Here is a 19,876-nt window from a genome sequence, read left to right as displayed (position 1 = left end):
AGCACCATTTCCTGAAGAGGCTGTCTTTCTTCCATTCTATTTTTATAGTTCCCTTACAAAAGATTAGGTGGCTATAGGTCTGTGGGTTCATTTCTGTGTTTTCAATTCTATTCCATTGGTCCTGAGGTCTGTTCTTGTGCCAGTACGAACATGTTTTTATTATTATAGCTTTGTAGTAGAGTTTGAAATTTGGTATTGATATTTCTCCAGGACTGTTCTTTCTGTTAAGGATTGTTTTTGCTATTTATTGTTCCATATGAATTTTTGGGTTGATTATTCTCTTTCATTGAAGAATGAGGTTGGAATATTGGTAGGTATCTCATTGAATTTGTCGATAGCCTTAGGCAGTATTGCCATTTTCACACTGTTAATCCTCCCAAACCAGGAACATGGGAGCCTTAATTTCTGCCTTAATTCTGCCTTAATTTCCTTTTTTAGGCTTTTAAATTTTTTATGGTAGTGGTCCTTCAGTTCTTTAGTTCACTCCTAGGTATTTTGTTTTTTTGTGGGGCTATTATAAAGGAGTTGCTTTCCTGATTTCAGCCATGCTCTTCTCATTGTTGGCATACAGAAAAACCATTGATTTTTGAGGGTTAATTTTATACCCTGCTACTTTGCCAAAATTTCTGATCAGCTCAAGTAATTTGGGAGTGGAGTCCATGGGATTCTTTAAATACAAGATCACGTTATCTGAAAAGAGGGAGAGTTTTACTTCATCTTTCCCATTTGGATCCCTTCATGTTTTCATCTTTTCTTATTTATGTAGCTTGGCATTCTAATACTAAATTGAAGAGAAGTGGAGAGAGTGGACATCCTTGTCTCGTACCTCAGTTAAAAGAAAATGATTTAATAAACATGGTTACAGTCACCATAATAATAAATACTAAAATGTATACTAAAGAGTACAGTAGATTGCTGGCTCTCTACACAGTGGCTTATGCCTGTAATCCTAGCAACTCAGGAGGCTGAGACCTGAGGATCACAGTTCCAAGCCATCCCAGTCAAGAAAGTCCATGAGATTCTTATCTCCAATTAACCTCCAAAATCTGTTGCTCAAAGAGTAGACCACTCACTGCCCATGAGCAAAAATGCTTGAGGATATTGCTCAGGCTCTAGTGTAAGCCCCAGGACCATCACCAAAAATTTTTAAAAAGTGTAAAGAATTTGGGCAAACAATCATCATATTAAAAGAAATGATAGTCTGTGGCTTTCACTCTGCCAATATATAAACATGGGCCACCAAATTATATAATCTTATGTTGGCTTCTATAGCTCTAAAACAATAAAGACGTGAGCACTAACTGTAGCAACCGACACTACAATATTAAGAGTCATGAAAGCACAGTGTACAATCAAGAAGAAATGGTATATTCATGTACAGATTTCACAGATTTCCTGGAAAACAGGTCAGCAATCTCCACCTTCAGACAAGTCTTTCTCCTATGAAAATTACTCTTATTATAATCAGAAGTGTAAACCTAGCACATTGCGGCTTTAGTTATCTTAATGAAACTTCAGGAAAAAAAGTCTCAATGTCCAAAAATGTAATGAAACTGTTAAACTAATTAGTTCATCTTCATGATGGAATACCAAACAGCTCTCAATTTTTTTAAGATTTCTGTGAGGAAGTATGACATGTTTTTAATTAATAAACAGTATTTGTACATTATGTAGGAGGTCTGTGGGAAAAATTCTAGAAGGGCATAGGTTTAAATAAGATTTTTGCCTATTTTCATCAAATTTTCTTTTGTGAATGACTAAGAGTTCATCAATAAGTTTATTTTTTCTTGTGCCAGAGAACAAGAAACCCAAAGTTTTTATCATTATAGGCAAACTCTCTAGTACTGGGCTGTCTTTCCAGCTAACTTAGGTGGAGGCTTTTTATTTATTTATTTTTTGCCAATCTTGGGGCTTGAGTTCAGGGCTTCGGTGCTATCCCTGAGTTTATTTCACTCAAGGCTAGCACTCTACCACTTGAGCCACAGCCCTACTTCTGGGGGTTTTTGTGACCACTTAGAGAGAAGAGTTTCATGGATGTTTCTGCCTGGGCTGGTTTGAATTGCTGCCCTCAGATCTCAGCCGCCTGAGTGGCTAGGATTACAGGCATAAGGGATTATAACTCCTGGATAATTAGAGGCATTTTAATGTTAATTTTGTCTAGAGAATTTGAGAAAGATACACAAAAAAGAAGATGTGCTTCTTTTAGTCTAATCTTTGAGAAATTTTTCCTTCCCAGCTGTAATATATACATATTCTGCAGATCGGACAATTCTGGCTGTCAAGGCAAACAAGAATTAAAACACTAACCAGATAAGTATTTAAAAGTCAGAGCAGAGGAGTTTTTTGGTATTAGGATTTCAGTGAGGAAGCAGTGTCCTGTGAGGTTTATGTCCTGCTTTCACTCACTCAACATTCTCGATATTGAGCCACTGGGAATTGAATTTTACAATCATGTGTGTGTTCCCTAAGTACTTCAGGCTGCCTGATCCCCCTCCCCACCATTTTCCCAGTCTTAAAATCACATTAGAGTTGTTTTATGAATTTGAACTGAAATATTACAGAAAGTGGAATGAAATTCACCAGCTAACATTTAGACAGCACTGGTATTGGGGTGCAGGACCAAAACAGTGACACCTGCATAGCCTTTCTCTTCTAATGCCCTCTAGGATGACCTGCTTGGGTGAGCAGTTTCAGTGCATCCCAACTGAATCTACAATACTGGAATTGTCTAGAACTTGGATATTTGCGGATATAATCAACTCTCCTTTGGACCTGAAACATTCAGAGCACAGTTATAATGTCTTCCATTGAAAATAATCTTTTTTTTTTTTGTCTAAATGATCTGATAGACATCTCCTGCCATAAGTTCAGGCTTGATCTAAACTTTGACCACACTCCCCTGCAGTACATTTGCAAAATAGATGAAGGTGTCACAAGGAATGTGGAGTTTAAATTGTTTCAAATTTGCATGCCATCTCATGTTTGGCTCTTCATGGTTTTTATTCTATTTTTTTTTTCTGTTCTTGGAGACTTTTTATTGTCAAGGTGATGTACAGCGGCGTTACAGTTACATAAGTAAGGTAATAAGTACATTTTTTGTCAAACTTGTTAGCCCTTCCCTCATTTTTCTCCTATTTTCCCTCCCTCCCACCCCCCAAGTTGTACAGGTCATTTCCAACATATTGTCTTGTGTATATCCCTGTTGCATTGGTTCTCCCTTGTCCTTTGTTTCACCATTCTGTTGTTCCCCTTCCCATCCCTAATTCAGATAAAGGTATATACAATAGCAGGGTACCAAAATCAAATATCAAATACACTGACAACAGGGGATAGAACATAGAACATAGGAGGAAATAAGAAATCACATAGTACATTAAAAACAACAACAACAAAGTTAATCCTCTTGTGTCCATATCTTGGAGTTCATTTTGCTTAGCATCATCTTACATGGTCATATGTACATAGCTATTGTGCTATCAAAAAATAACACATCTAGGAATTAACTGAAGAAGTGAAGGACCTCTATGATGAAAACTTTAAAAACCTGAAAAAGAAAATTAAAGCAGAACTAAGGTGTGGAAAAATCTGGATTGGGAGGATTAACATCATAAAAATATTGCCATCTATAAATTCAATGCAATATCCCAACCTCATTCTTCGATCAAATTGAAGAAGCAATCCCAAAATTCATATGGAACAATAAAAAACCCTGGATAGCAAAAACAATCCTCAGCAGAAAGAACAATGCTAGAGGAATATCAATGTGAAACTTCAAGCTCTATTACAAAGCCATAGTAATCAAAACAGCTTGGTACTGGCATAAAAACAGACCTGAGGACCAATGGAATAGAACTGAAGACCCAGAAATGAACCCACAGACCTATAGCCATCTAATCTTCAATAAGGGAGCCAAAAAATAGGATGGAAGAAAGACAGCCTCTTCAGTAAATGGTGCTGGCAAAATTGGTTAAACACCTGTAGAAATCTGATTTTTGGCCTAAAAAGGTTACATGAAATTTGTTGGATGTGTGAGCTCAACACCTGTCTAAAGTTGAATGATTGGAGAAACAACTGCCATCCGCTTGACGTCAGTGATGTTAGAGAATTAGATTGTTTTCTCTCTTCAGCCAGGTCACTTATTTGACTTGGCCCATCAAGATGGAAATGTTTTTAAAAATACACTCTTAAAAGAATTCAACCTAAGACATTTCCCTCTCACACCAGAGTAACTCTGTGGCCAGAAAGAAAAAGACTGCTTGTTTTGTGGCACAAGTGACAGAAATGCCATTTTATAAGTTTCTACCAGGATACTACATTTATTATTGATTGGGGTGTGTGTGTGTGTGTGTGTGTGTGTGTGTGTGTGTGTGTGTGTGTGTGTGTGTGTGTGTGTGTGTATGTGTGTGTGTGTGTATTTATGCATATACACATATGCTGGTACTGGGGCTTGAATTCAAGGTGTAGGTGTTGTCTCTGGGCTCTTTTGCTCAATGCTAGCTTTCTACCTCTTGAGCCACAGCTCCACTTCCAGCTTTTCAGAAGTTAATTGGAGATAAGCATCTCACAGACTTTCCTGCCTTGGCTGGCTTCAACCCACTATCCTTACATCTCAGCCTCCTCAGTAGCTAGAATTATAGATGTGACACTCAGCCATTTATGACTTTTAAAGTAATCATTTTAAAGGAATTTTTGTTATTCTTATCCAAATGATACCTATTTAAAATAAGACAATTAAGCAATAAACTGTATAAGCGCATGGCACAGATGGCCCCAGACCTTGCTGCCTAAAAACCTAAAAGAATTTAATATTTGGTTAATAATTTTCAAGATTTCTTCCCAAATAAATATAACATCTATGGAATCTGTCTTAGTCTCTCCATTTTAGACAAAGGACTTAGCATATTCTACTGAAAATAAAAAGGTCTACATTTCCATCTTCTCAGCTAGAATTCCGCTGACCTCTGCCCCGGCTCAATGCCCAGCCCAGTCTACCCTAAGCAGGAATGCATTCCTGACAATGTGCTCTAAAAATGCCCTGTGCTCCACTTTTAACTTTAGCATTTGATGTCTCCTGTGCTCCACTTCTTCACGTTAGCATTTGATGTCTCCTGCCTTTTTCCAGCTGTCTTTTTGTGTCAAGTTCAAGTGTTCTTATTAGCTTGTAATATTCCACAGAACAAGAACAGTGTTTCATTTTGTGTGTATGTGTGTGTGCATGCACGTGGAGGGGAGGGGAGGTGTATGACTTGAAGTCCTCCAGGCTGTGCTGAAGCCACTGTAAATAAGTGCACAGCCAATAGCTGTTGACTGATCATCTCCAGACCACACAGGCAATCTGCGTTCTGCAACAGTTGGCGGGCTTAGCTATGCTGCCCATCTGCTCTGAGACATCTCGGAAATGGATTCACGAGTGTGAACTTTGAGACACCTCAGAAAGGGTCTGGGAGACTAGTGGGGCCTACAGAAATGTACTGGCAAGAGCCAAGCCAGTGCATATCCCTGAGTTCTTTCCTATACTCTTCAAATGAATGAGGAAAGATGACTAAGTGTCACAATGATAGGGGAGCTAATGTAATTGTTTCTTTGGATCCAAAAAGGATGTAGAACAAACACTATAGAAACAGGAAGCAGACAGAGGATAATTTGGCTGTTGGGAGGAAGAAGGGAAACCACGGTCAGAGAAAGGCAACAGAGCAGAATGAAGGCAGGGGAGGCAGTGAAGCTCTTTGTCTAACAGAGTATCCTAAACCTGCTGAAAAATCCCCTTGTCATGAAATGGAGCACAACCTTGGAGGGAGGGAGATCTCTAATTGAGACCATGTGTGTTTGTTACTTCAGGCTTTTGTGGGATTGAAGGCCGCATGTGCAGTTGAAACTATCCTAAGAGCTTGTTTGCATTGTTAAGTAATATGTGCGGTCCTGCTTTCTCTGTGTACGAAGTTCTATTTTTCTAAAAGTGCACCAGGAAAAATATCAGATTAATTTTTGAACTTCCAGATAGTGTGGTTTTCATTTCTTATGTGCACACACATATATACATACACATACACAAACACAAACATACTCACTCAGGGTACAGCCAGTGTCTCACAAAGTGCACTACTGAAGCATTAATTACCCAGTTCCGTGAAACAAGAATGCTACTACCTCCATGGGAGATAAATGCCCAGAAAGCCTTCTTGGGTTTTGTCTTAGTCTACTTTAGATAGAAAATGGAAATCCTATCATCACAAGTCCTGTGCTGTCATACAAGTATTGATCTATTCTGAATGTCATATGAAATGGCACAAATACAGATGTTTAGTTTAGTATGTTTTACGATCAGACCTCTTTGCCCACTCTAGTTGAAGCTCTGCTTCTCCCCATCACATATTCTCTTACAATGGTTATTTCTTCATAAATCCCTATTGGGACAACACTCTTTTGTTTTCAATACCTGCATTTGAAGGCCAGGCTTTAAAGTTGCTAAGCAAATGCTCACCAGCTTGAAACACACCTCCCATTCCAGACCCACAATTCTTAGTATTAACCTGAAACCATTATTCCCCAGATGCATCACTAACTTGTTACTTACGATCCTTAAAATACCAAACTTGGTTTCTTTTTATTGTATTGATTTTTAGAACATCTTTTTAAAAATTTCTACAATATAGTCACTCATCACTTACATTAAGCTGTCATTACCCAGCTGGGAGAGAAAAGATGCCTATGTGAAAAGTTAAGGTACTGCTCAAGTTCCAGTTCCCCGTGTATACAATAGCTCTGCACTGCATAACTTTCTGTGTCATCATGAAGAGTCTGCTTCAGCCATCCTAGGCACTGGGCATCATCATTGCAGTGAGGGTGTTTCTTAGATGGCTAGAAGATAGATACACTTATGCTGGGGTATGGAGAGTGTTTGTTAAGATATTTAAAAAACCCATGGAGCTGGGGCAATGGCCAGTCAACAAACACACTTTTAAAGTGCTAGAGAGCCCATTCCTTCTCCCACTCTACCTCCCGTCAAGGGAGAACCTTTATGTGCTAGAATGAGGAGAAGTCTGAAAGGTATCATCAGCTACAGGTCGGTATTTGAGGACTCGGAGAAGTTACTATTTGCCAAGTGATATGGAAATGTTTCAAAAACATTTAATAACTGGACGAGTTGTACTGTTGTGTTCCCAGCAAATAGCAATGCTGCCATCTGCCAAAGATACTTGGAGCAATTAATATTGCAAAAAGGAAACACTCAAATTTCATATGTGCTGAGACCCTGGAGAGAATTGTGAGACTGAATTCCATAACAAAATGTAGCCCACAAGATATGTCTGGTTGTTCCAAGAAAAGAAAGAGTTTCTATCACCAATTAAGACTGGTGGCTTACACCTGTAATCCTAGCTATTCAGGAGACTGAGATCTGAGGAGTGAGAGTCAAAGCCAGTCTGGGAAGCACATTGTGAAACTCTTAACTCCATATGACCACTAGAAAACCAGAAGTGGAGCTGTGGCTCCAAGTGGTAGAATACAAACCTTTAGCAAAAGAACTCAGGGACAGTGCCCAGGCCCTGAATTCAAGCCCTATGAAAAAAATAATTGAAAATGACCATTACACACAATATTCATTGTATTCCTTAGGACATCAGTAGATTATAAAATACAGAAGAGGGAAAACTTGAAATTTACTTCCACATGGAATCTCTTTGCTGTAAATGGTTTAGCTTCCATACTAAAGCTAGACACAACGCATGTTTTTTGCAATGATGTTTAAGAAATGCCCCCTGAAATTGTCTTCTCCACATTTAGGAAAAACAGGTTTGTGAGTTCTGAAAGATAGCTCATAGCCAACAGATGTAAAGACTAGATTTTTCCTGATGCTATCATTTCCAGAGGTTTATCTCACCCTGTGTTCTACAGGCTTGATTCACCTCATTTCAAAACCAAGAAATCCATCAAGCACCCCTAAAGGTCAGGGGTAGGGCAAACATGTATATAGAGTTCCAGAAAGTAGGAAACTATATGTATGGATATACATATACACAGACAGAAAAACAGAGATAGAGGTGTGTGTGTGTGTGTGTGTGTGTGTGTGTGTGTGTGTGTGTGTGTGTGTGTTCCTAAGGACCAAACCCAGGCTTTATTCATTCTAGGCTGAGCTCACCCACTAAGGTATAGAGGTGTGTGTGTGTGTGTGTGTGTGTGTGTGTGTGTGTGTGTGTGTGTGTGTGTTCCTAAGGACCAAACCCGGGCTTTATGCATTCCAGGCTGAGCTCACCCACTAAGGTATATTATTAGCCCCTAGAAAATAAATACCTTTGTGACACTGTGTTTGTTACAACTTACTCTTCTAATATACTGTGAAAGGGGCTGTAGACACCATATACATGATTGAGTATGGCTGTGTCTCAATAAAACTTTATTTACAAAAGTAGGCAAAGGACTAGATTTTTCCTATAGGCTGCAGTTTGCTTGAGCTAAACTATAGCAGTCGCTTTGGGCCTTGGAACGGCCTTTGCTCTCCCTATTTGTGCCCTAGGAAAAACAAGAAGACCTCAGAGATAAAACAGCTGCAATTAATATACTAATAGAGAGAATTAAACAAATAAGACACATCACTATTTGAATCTATAAGAAAAAAATGGGAGTGGGGCACAGAGGACAAGGAAATTCCAAATGATGATATAAAAGATGTGTCTGGGACTGCAAGAAGGAAATACTTCACTGAGCTCCCTGAAATATTTCAAATCAACCTCACTCTAGCTACTTAATTTCAGGGACGAAAAGCCTAATGACAAGTGTTTGGCCTAGACTCAAGTTGCTGTCATGTCCATGATCCCTCCGCTTGCTACTATTTTTACTTGATAAGCAGAACCCTATTTTGGGACCTAGATTTGAGGCAAGATCATCAATGATTCATGGTCTGAGGACGAGAGGCCCCCACCTTCAGGTTGGCCTGTGTTCAAGATTCTTTGGCAGGAGTATTGTAGATGTTTTCAATTAGGTGAAAAGTAAAACCTCAAGAGACTATGGCTTTAACCCAAATAAAACCTCCCCTTGAATAAAGCTTCACATTCTCTCCAAGTATGTGTATGAGTGTGCATGTGTGTGTAAATGGTTGTGACAGCTGTGTTACACAGGTGGTGTCCTAAGCAGTAAATAATATGGTTTTTATGGATGGCTTGAGGCACACAGTCTCCAAACAATTAATTTTACCACTGCACTTTTGACCTAAGAGCACTTTTTATCACAGTAGGAATTCCTTATCAAATTCTCAGGTGCAGGTGCTCCATAAACACTTAAGAGGCAAATGGACCTTGTGGCTGAGATGGTTAGTAATTCAAGAAATGAGTAAGAGGTGGCCTGGGAAGAATGAGAAATATAAGACACTGATACTAGCACTGAAAGGTAAAGCCAAGTGCTCAACTTTGTCCTTTCTCTGACACTTGTATATTTCTCACTCAGCCATAGTGCCGAAGACCTAAGGAATTCAGAAGTCAGCCAGCTTGAGCAAGGTTTTGCTTTACTGTCATGAAGCATATATGCTTATAGATTTATACACATCATGTTTATCGTGAGAAAAACATTGACAAAAATGATCAAGTAGAGGGCAAGAAATCAATGTGCTTATCAATCAGGACTATGGAATGTACTGTGGAAACAACTAGCCAGCAAGAATATTTCATAGGAAAAATTTATGTGAGTGAAAAATATGTGTTTAGATGTACCTGTAAATATATATGTATAAATACATAAAAGTAAAGACATCCATCTCTTGGTGATTCTAGAGACAATCAGTTTTCTTTATTTATAAATTGTCTGTTGAGAGAGCCTAGCCCAATTTTCTCTCCTTGATTATTTAAACAAAGATTTGATTCAAACCAGACACATCACCTGTAAATTATGGTTCTGACAGAACTTCTATTTCAAGTTCAAATTCTGGCTTTTATTTATTTGCTTCATTGGTTTGGTCTCTTTTCCCATTATACAACTCCTAGACCATCACATTGAAAATAAGGGTTCACTAGATTCCTGTGACTTGTATGTGGAACACCAGCTAATCAGGAGGCTGAAATCAGAAGTCTCATAGTTCCAGGCCAGCCCCAACAAAATAGTCCATGAAACTCCTTCTCAACACTAAAATTTACATGTGTTGTTGTGTAATTGTCATCCCAGTAATTTGGGAAGTGTAAACATGAGGATAGCAGTTCAGACCAATCATAGGAGGGGGACAAGGAAATCTATCTACAAAATAGTAGGAGCAGAAAGAGCTAATGGTATGGTTCAAGGGCAAGAACTCCTGTCTTGAAAGAGTGGAATCTTGGATTCAAAGATAAATGCCTAAAAAAATAAATAAATGCCTCCCTCAAAATATAATAAGAAGTAAAAAAGAGGAAGGGGAAATTATTACAAACATTTTTGAGAGCTGTAAAAATTTTGATACAGTTCCAAGTTCAACAAATATCTTTATGGGCTAATAGCCTTGTGTGACAGTTGAATAAACAAATCATTAAGGTTATAGTGTTCATTTGCTGCCCATCCATGAGTCTCTCCTGAGGTGCAGAGAGAAGTCCTTATGTCCTGAGAGAAGAGAGCTGGAAGGGTAGGGGGCAAGGGAGAGCATTAATTGAGAAAATCTTGATAAAGTTTTACTCTATATGTCAATTTCAGGTAGAATCATAAAAGTATAGACTCACAAGTTCCTTTTCTGACTAAAAGTGGTAAAGAGAGTATCTTATGCTTCTCTACATCTCTTACTTAAAATGCCATTTTATTACATCTCTCTATCCACTACATTGTTATAAACATTTCTTCCTGAGCAAATGTTTTTTGTGTTTGATTAGGTTCTTGTTTTTTAAGAAAGAAAGAAGTAGTGGATATCACACACACACACACACACTCACACACACACACACACACACACACACACACACACACACACACACACACACACACACACACAATCCCAACATACAATTAATCAGAAGGCAAACAAAATCCCAGACAGACTTCAATCCAGGTCACTTTCTAGGGAAAATGTATTGGGTTCCTTAAAGTCTATAATGTGTGTTTCAAATATTGTTTCACTGTTTTTCTCAAAGGTCTAAAATGTTTATCACTTCATATGTCTTGAATGATTCCAACTCTTTCAAAGTACATAAGATTAAAAAAAGACAATCATTTTTATTTCAATATAGTTACAATTGGGCATCTGCCTTTTCTCCACAAATTGTGTACACGGATCTTCTAATTTATTTGATCAAAATACAGAAATATTTGCATGTCTTCCATGTGGGGAGATGTAAGTGAACACCCAGATTACACAGATTTATAGCTCAACTCTACAGATGTTCATTGGAGAAATAAACAACTCTCCATTGAACTATGAAGTCACTAGAACAGCTCATAAATCTCTTTAATTAAAAGTTAGGAAGAAAGACTAGAAATCTGTGCCCATGCACTTGGAAACAGGAAAACTAAAATACATTGAGGATTCATTTGAAGCAAAACACATATCCATTAACCATGTCTCCTTCCACAGATCTGAGGAAGCCCCAAAACCTTTTCTCCTCCTATCTACCTTCTCTTATGTTCCTTTGCTTAATTTTTCCCCAGATTTCCCTGTGTTTCTAATCTCTTCTGAATATTCAGGGAAAAAAATTCGCTCAAGGGCTGGGAAGTTGGCTCAGTGGTAGAGCGCTTGCCTTGCATGCTTGAGGCCCTGGGTTCGATTCCTCAGCACCACATAAGCAAAAAGAAAAAAGCCGGAAGTGGCGCTGTGGCTCAAGTGGTAGAGTGCTAGCCTTGAGCTGAAGAGCTGAGGGACAGCACTCAGGCCCAGAGTTCAGGCCCCACGACTGGACCCCCCAAAAAAAAAATTCACTCAAATGTTTCGATAGCATGCTGAAAACAGCTTTCACCTGCTCATGTAAACTTGCTCATGTAAACTTACTCTCTGATTCTCTTCTCAAAGTCTTGTGAGTAGCTTGAAATGGATCATGGTGGAAGCACTTACATCATGGAAATTGGAAAGTGCTATAGATCAAGGGGTTTTTTTCTCCTGAAGAGCTGGCTAGTTATCCATCATTTGTATACCACGACTTTCAGCATATATCTATGCCCTTTTCTCCATCCCATCGTCCTGTATCAAATCTTCTCATCAGATATTCCAATAACTAACAGTAAATCATTCAAAAGGAAAAAAAGATGTTTAATGTACTTGTTCTGTCAAGAACATATTGACAGCAATATGACTGATAATTCTTAGCAATTAAAGTCTGAATGTTGCTGAGTTTGTCTAGGGCAAACTTTTCAGCATCTTTAAAGTTATACATCATAGCAGCTAGTGATTCTACCTAATACCAGTTGATAGAGGATGTTGGAAACACTCAGACAGAATATATTTTATCTTCCTAATATTCATTTTTGTTAAAACATACATGTTAATTACTCATGTGTTTTCATACATTTCAGATAGATAGATAGATAGATAGATAGATAGATAGATAGATAGATAGATAGACAGACAGACAGATAGATGATTTAGATAGATAAATGGATAAACAGATATAGATATTCAGATCAACCCCCTTCAATCCCCCTCCTTACTCTTACTCTACCCTGACTAACCTATTATTCAACAGCTATCAGTGAGCTTATCTTTACTATCTTCATTCACAGATCCAATCTGTCTTGGTTTTCTTCAGACTCTGATAGCTCTAATCTAATCCCTTCAAACAGTCCCACAGCTATAAACATTATGTGTATGTATATCCCCATGTCAATGATTAAAAAGATAGTATATATGAATGGTAAGGTTTGTGAGCACAGAAATCAAAAGGCAGTGCCCTTTTTACTGGCACTTTCTCTTGAACCAGCAAGTTTGTAATTAGATGAGCCCTACCCCAGATTTTAAGACACCCAAAGTTCTCAGCTGTGCCAGGCAGCTTCTACACATTCTATCTGCTGAACTCCAGGCATAGTTCCCCCCATCCCCTGCCCCACCTCCTTTATCCCTTGGTTGAATAGGGTATGTTTGGATCCAGCCTGGATTGTGTTTGAAATTACCTTGTTCACACAGTTGCTCTGACTCTGCTTATGAGTCTTTTTTTCTCAGTCCTCTCATTTGCCTGAAGCCAAGTGTCTTTAGTACTTTGTTGTACTGTCTAGGGACATTCAGATTCTTCATCTGTTCTAAGTGAGTCCATACTTCCAATCTAAGATTTATGAGGGGTTCAAGACGCATCAAATACAGTAAAGGCTGCAAGACTAGTCAGATGGTACCATAGCACTCCAGGAGAGAAATAACAAGGCCTGGACATGTGGAGGAGTAGTTGGGAGGGCAGATAGTGAGCAGGGGACTAATAGGGGACTAATCAACCTTGACCACTCAGAAGATCAAATGGTGCTTTATATAGTGCTGTAATCCACTTACAGTAGTGAAGTAGACATCAAGTGTTAGCTAGTACTTCTTTAATTATATGTACAAGGGCTTTACTTTGTGGCTAAATAATGTTCTGTTATTGACTGGTATTCATTATTTGGTCAGGGAATTATCTCTTAATCTCCAGAAGAAGCATCAAGTTGGACTGGGGATTTAGCTCAGTGGAAGAGCACTTGTCTGGCAAGTGCAAGGTCCTAAGTTTGGTCCTCAGCTCTGAAAAGAAGAAGAAGGAAAGAAGAAGGAAAAAGGAAGAAGAGAAAGGAGGAAGAGGAGGAGGAGGAGGAGGAAGTAATTTGCTATAAACTGTCACTGTCCTAATTATTACCTTTATTTCATATTATACAAACCATAGAAAGCAAGATTAATTCATATCCAGGGGCATTTGAGAGACAGTTTGATATATTGAAATAAAATTTGTAAAACTAAATTTGTTTTGACTAAGAAGCAGATGGCCCCTTTTGGAGCTACCTTCCTTCATGCTTGGCTTAAAGTTCCAACTTAGCCCTTATCACTCCAGTGATTCAATTCCAATTCCTTGCATTTGACTGACCAATATACCACACTTCCCAATTTTGTCTTCTCTCCTGATTTTTATGAGTTACTGTCTTTTTTTTTTTAATTGTGAAAATACCGTACAGAGGGGTTACAATTACATGGGCAAAGTAATGAGTACATTTCTTATCAAGCATTATTGCCTCCTCCTTTGTTTCCCCTTACTATTCCTTCGCATTTCCCTCCCCTCCCTAATTCCCCCCCTACCTCGCCAAAGTTGTAAAGTTCATTTTCGACACAACATCTTGTACATCTCATTGTTGCAATGGGTCTTTATCTCAGGCAGGAGATAGGATTATTTACATTCCCTGAGATGGAATCATGGCTATGCCCTGGGCTGATTGACTTCCAATGACATCTAGTTATTATTAAAACAAGTGGCAACTGGGATTTTTGTCCAGGAATACAGTAAGAAGTGAAGGGGCCACTAATGTCTGACTTTTCAAATCCCTCTGGTCTGTTCCAGTCAGTATTTACCTGACATCAAAAAACTGTGGTGTTGAGCTCAAAGAAATTAAATTGATGTTTCCCCTCTATTTTGTTAGACTTTTTGTTAGCTCCAGGTTTTGTGTAAGTTAAATTATTTTAACAGACAGACATCAGAAATCCTTCATCCCATAAGATAAAAGGACCGAATCCTTACCTAACATAGAACCTTGACAGATGTGACCCACTAGCCCTTTATAACTGCATTGCAACAATTCCAGAGACATCACTAAGACCTATAAATAGATCCTCCCATACCTGAGAAAATAATACTTAAAAACACATTCATACAACCAGACAACCAGACAGTTCTTACTGCTTTTCATTGCTTGTGGAATTTCCTCTCCATTTCGATTGGAGTGCCGTATGTTTGACTGTAATACATTCCCTCAGGAATGTATTATATCATTCAGGCTAGATTATGACTCAATGTATATCCTACAAAATTAAGAAAAGTGAGGGAAGGATGTGTTGGAAGGGATGGGTGAGAATGTTCAAAGGGTAACATTGCTCAACATGCATTGAATTTATAAACTGCTTGGTGAAATGACAACTTCTTTGTACAACTAGTTAAAGACAACAATTTTTTAAGTGAATAGGACTCTTTAGAACTTTATGTATATAGTAACTTCAGGTATGTTGGAGGTTTATCTTTATTCATTCTCTCTTCCCTAATGGTTTTACATAATTTTTCCACCTTATACTTGTTTTCTGTCCACTTGCCCTATGCATCTGACTCTACCCATATAGTAGCTACTTGGAGAAGTAAACAAACCCCACTTTCAGTCTTCCTTCCAAATAGCCCAGCTCTGGTGGCTCACTCCTGTAATCTCAGCTACTCAGAAGGCGGAGATCTGATGATCAGGGTTCAACGCCAGCCTGGAAAGAAAGTCTATTATACTCTTATCTCCAATTAACCACTAAAACTCTGGAAGTAAAGTAATACCTAGAGTGCCAGCCTTGAGCAAAGAAAGCTAAGGGACAGTTCCTGTGCCCTGGGTTTAAGTCCTAGGACCCGCACAGGTGCACGCACACGCACGCATGCACGTGCACACGTGTACGCACGTGCATGTGCACACACACACACACAAACTATATACTCTATTAGCCAGATTCAACTTTCCTATATAAATCACAATAAGGAAATCAGTATATTGATGTAAAATTATTCCTGATAGATAAGAAATAAAAACTATGTACACCTTTTGGGGATAAAAGGAGAATTCCAAGTAAATTAGTTGTAGTACCTCTGCTTAATTGGTCTTAATTTTAGAGAAACAAAAGCAAACAAATGAAACACATTCCATTTTCCCCTTTCTAAGATAAAACATGTTTCAGAGTGTGCTCCTCTAACTGATTTTTCCCTAGTACATTTTATCTTATCGTTTTACTTTATTTCTTTGGTACTGCTGAGTATTGAACCCAGAACCTTGCACAGGCTAAGCACGCAACCTGTCACTGAGGTACACCCTCCAGGATCCTGGTTTATTTTATATGATTAGGTTATAAGAATCTAAGTTGTGCATTTCTTGAGAAACACATATCATTTGCTAAGTGAAGGTCAAACCTACTGTAGTACAAGTTCAGAGACCAACCCTATCTGAGCAAAGGAAATCAGGAGAGTGGTAGCAACAAGTCAGTCGGCAGGTCTGCGCTAAGCACCTGCTGTAAAGGTCATCATGACAGGGATTGTGAACTGTGAGTCATCTTAAGCTCAGTGGCTTTATCACCAGCAAAATAGTTTCTCAGTTTTCATGGCTATACTGCATTTAGGGTTTTTTTTCCAAGACTGATATTAAATACTTTCACCCTATTCTAACACTAAAGTATTTCTTTTGTATTTCAGTTTTGAGTAGAGATAAAGATATGTCTCTCCCCGAGATACCCTATTATATGATCTCTGAAGAAAGAAGACACCAGATTCAGAAATTGGAAGTTAAGACATGGTTAGGCGACACAGAGTACTATGTTAGAAATAATTTTTGAAATGATCTCTTTGGTGTCATAAAACTATTAAAGGAACCTTAGAGGACACTGGATCATTGGAAAGCAGTAAAGCAGTGTGAAGAGGGCAAACCAAGATGGCAGCTGAGTCACATCCTCCAATGATGCCTTCCCACAAAACTCCCCACAGACTCACAATATGAACAGTTATTCAGGCACTAAAGTACGTTTCCAAGAGCCAAGGGAGCCAGATGAAGACTACATATTGTCTGTTTGTGGTATAATAAGGAAAGACACCACACAGAATGAAAGAGTTGCCTCAATTCCAAGCAGCTCAGTGTGGAGGGAGATACGTCAGGAAAAGAGAAAACACAGAGTCTAAACCTGAGACTGGAAATCTAGTAATTGAAATCATAAATGAAAACCATTAGATAGAGTCCCCCATGACCTCTGCTCTCAGGCTGGTACTTAGCAACTAAGCTACTAGAACTTCAATAGCCAGGTGGCCAGGGAACTCATCCTACAACCTCTTCTACTGATCCTACAACCTCAGCTAGAAGATGATAAATCAAGACTTCAGCTGAGGAGCAGGGCATGAAAGCTAGCCAAATGCCAGGCCCACAACAATGATGTCCTTCACTATGCAGAAGAAAAAGCCATCCGCACAGGTAAGACCCTTCTAGACCTGCTCTGGTATGAGGAATAGCATTATAACTGCAACACAAACACAAGTTTGGCATGCATCATTCCCAGCCTATAAGTGGACCTGGTCTGCCCAAGTTTATGTGGCAATTAGACTCAGGTGAAATCCAGCTTAGCAGCAGCTTTGATGGCCAAGGGATTGTCTCCCAATCTCATGTAGCTAATCTCTCCTTTGGCTGGTATTCACAGATGGAGCCTCTCCATCCACTCTAGTGGGATGGCTCATTTTCTGGCCTGCATCGCTATGAGCTGTGGTGTGGGCCTACTTAGATATTCCCCTGCAGAAAACTACCCAGCAATTCCTGATATCTGTGATTCAGCATAGTGGTAGGATTGGTAGCAGAGCATGCAGCAAGACCCCATGCACTGGGAATAGTCCAAGGTAGTAAGCACAGAACTGTGTCTTGGAACTCAAAGCTGAGCAGTAAAAATACTGAACAAGTCCTAGCCACCTCCATTCTTAGGCTAATGACCATGGAAGAAGCCTCTAGAATAGCCCTAATTTTGGATGGAGATTCATGGCTTCCACCTGTTGGTTTCACCTGTGGCTGATTGTAACAGACAAACTATAAGCCACCACAATAGCAAACATAGCATAGCAGTGTGGGTCTGCACGAATGCCTATAGGCTATGAGCTTAAGGCATGGTAGTGGTGAAGCATTGGTAAACACAGGTATTACTACATAGCCTGGGCCTGGCCCCTCCACTGTAATTCGCCCAGAGCTAGCAGAGTTCTGCAATGCAGAATATTTGGTGATTGTGGATAAGGCATGTAATCCTACCCTAGCTCCAGTGAGAGGCTTGTGCAGATGGATTAACTTCTTCTCTTTTTCTTTATTTAAAAATATTTGTGCTGGTCCTGGGACTTGAACTCAGGGCCTGAGCACTTGAACAGTGTCCCTGAGCTTCTTTGGTTCAAGACTAGCACTCTACAACTTAAGCCACAGATCCACTTCCTTATTTTTGGTAGTTTATTAGAGGTAAGAGTCTCACGGACTTGCCTGCCTGGGCTGTCTCTGAATGGTGATCCTCAGAACTCAGCCTCCTGAGTAGCTAGGATTACAGGCATAAACCACTGGCGCCCAGCTTGAATTAACCTTTTTAAACAATCCCTCAGTTATTATGAATAACACACCAACTATAGAACTCTAACATGCCTGATATTTGACAAGCCTCTAGTCCTGAACCAGTGACAGCACATCACAACATATGCATGGACAAAGGGTTCAAGTACTACAGTAGTTCAGATGACTACTAGCTCAAAAATAGTGAGCAGCCTGCTTAGCATTTCTGGAAAGATAGGCACAAAGAAAGCTGGGCTGCAGGGAGATGGGAAGGGATAGGAAGGGAAACAAAGGAGGAGGCTACAATGCTTGATAAGAAATGTACTCATTATCTTGTCCATGTAATTGTAACCCCTCTGTACGGATTTTCACAATAAAAAAAAAAAGAAAAGAAAATCAGACTGCAAAGACAGGAGTAAATTTTTAATCCTCTAATGCATAGACATCATGCACCAGAAAGTTTCAATAACTTTTAGGGATCCATGACTTTACTTCGTGATCAAGGTAAAGCATCAGAAACTGACCAGATAGGAACCAATATAGGCAAACTCCCAGACAAAAACTTTAAAACAGCTTTAAGCAAACTTAATGAGCTTTGAGAGAACACAGAGATCAGTACCATAGCAGAGAAACATGAGAGCTGGAAGCACCTTTTATAAGCCAACAGAAATCCCAGAGCTGAAAATTAAAATGTGACAGAATTATCAATAGCAGAATAGATCAAAGTGAAGAATCAATGATCTCAAGGATAGGTTATTTGAAAATATATTGTCAAGGAAACAAACAAAAGTGACAAAGACCTTGCCTCCAAAACAAGAGACAGAAAAGAGAGGAAGGAGAGTAATGGAGAGAATGAATCTGATCAAGCTACATTACACACATACGTGGATATGGAAAACAAAAGAAAATCCCCTTGCATAACTAATTGATCCTAATAAATAAGTCAGAATAAGGAAAAGTAAATATTCAGTTAATTGAGGTCCAGCTTGGGAATGTCAAAAAGAAGTAAAGCTTACTCAGAGATAATAACAGAAATCCAAGTGCAGGAAGATTGAAGATCTCTATTAAATTTCACTAAGTCTACAAGACATTTGTCTGTTCAGGTTTTCTATTGCTTCAAGATTCTGTTTTGGTATGGTGCATATATTCAGGAATTGTCTATTTCCTCTAAGGTATAAAATTTGTTGATATAAAGTCAATCTCTAATGATCCTTTATGTTTCCTTGGTGCATTTGTAATGTCTCCTCTTTCATCTCTTATTTTATTTCTCTTTTTCTTAGTCAAGCTAAGAGCTTGGCAGTTTGGTTGGAAAAACCAGACCTTTCTTTCACTGGCCTTTTGTATTGAGCACTATCTGATTAAACAAAGGGATGAAACCCTGCCATTTGTAGTACCATCGCTGGAAATGGGGATTATTTTGTTCAGTAAAATAAGCCAAGTAGAGAAAAGACAGGCACTGTATGACATCACTCACATGTGCTGTCTAAGAAGGCTCATATTATACAAGTTGTGAGTAGAATGGTAGTTACCAGGTCTGGGGAGAGTAGCGGGGGAAGCATGGGAAAAGGTTCACCAATGGGTACTGAGTCGCAGCCAGAAAGGAACAAGAAATTCCTACAGTACAGTCACTTATAGGCACAACAGTGTAACATGTATTTTAAAACTCTAAAAGAAATGAGAAATATTTGAAGAGACCAGGTTTAATCTGCCT

Source organism: Dipodomys merriami, unplaced genomic scaffold (genome assembly GCF_024711535.1).
Source record: "Dipodomys merriami isolate MVZ:Mamm:240054 unplaced genomic scaffold, mDipMer1.0.p SCAF_9, whole genome shotgun sequence".
Lineage (NCBI taxonomy): Eukaryota > Metazoa > Chordata > Mammalia > Rodentia > Heteromyidae > Dipodomys > Dipodomys merriami.
This window is presented reverse-complemented; position numbering follows the sequence as displayed.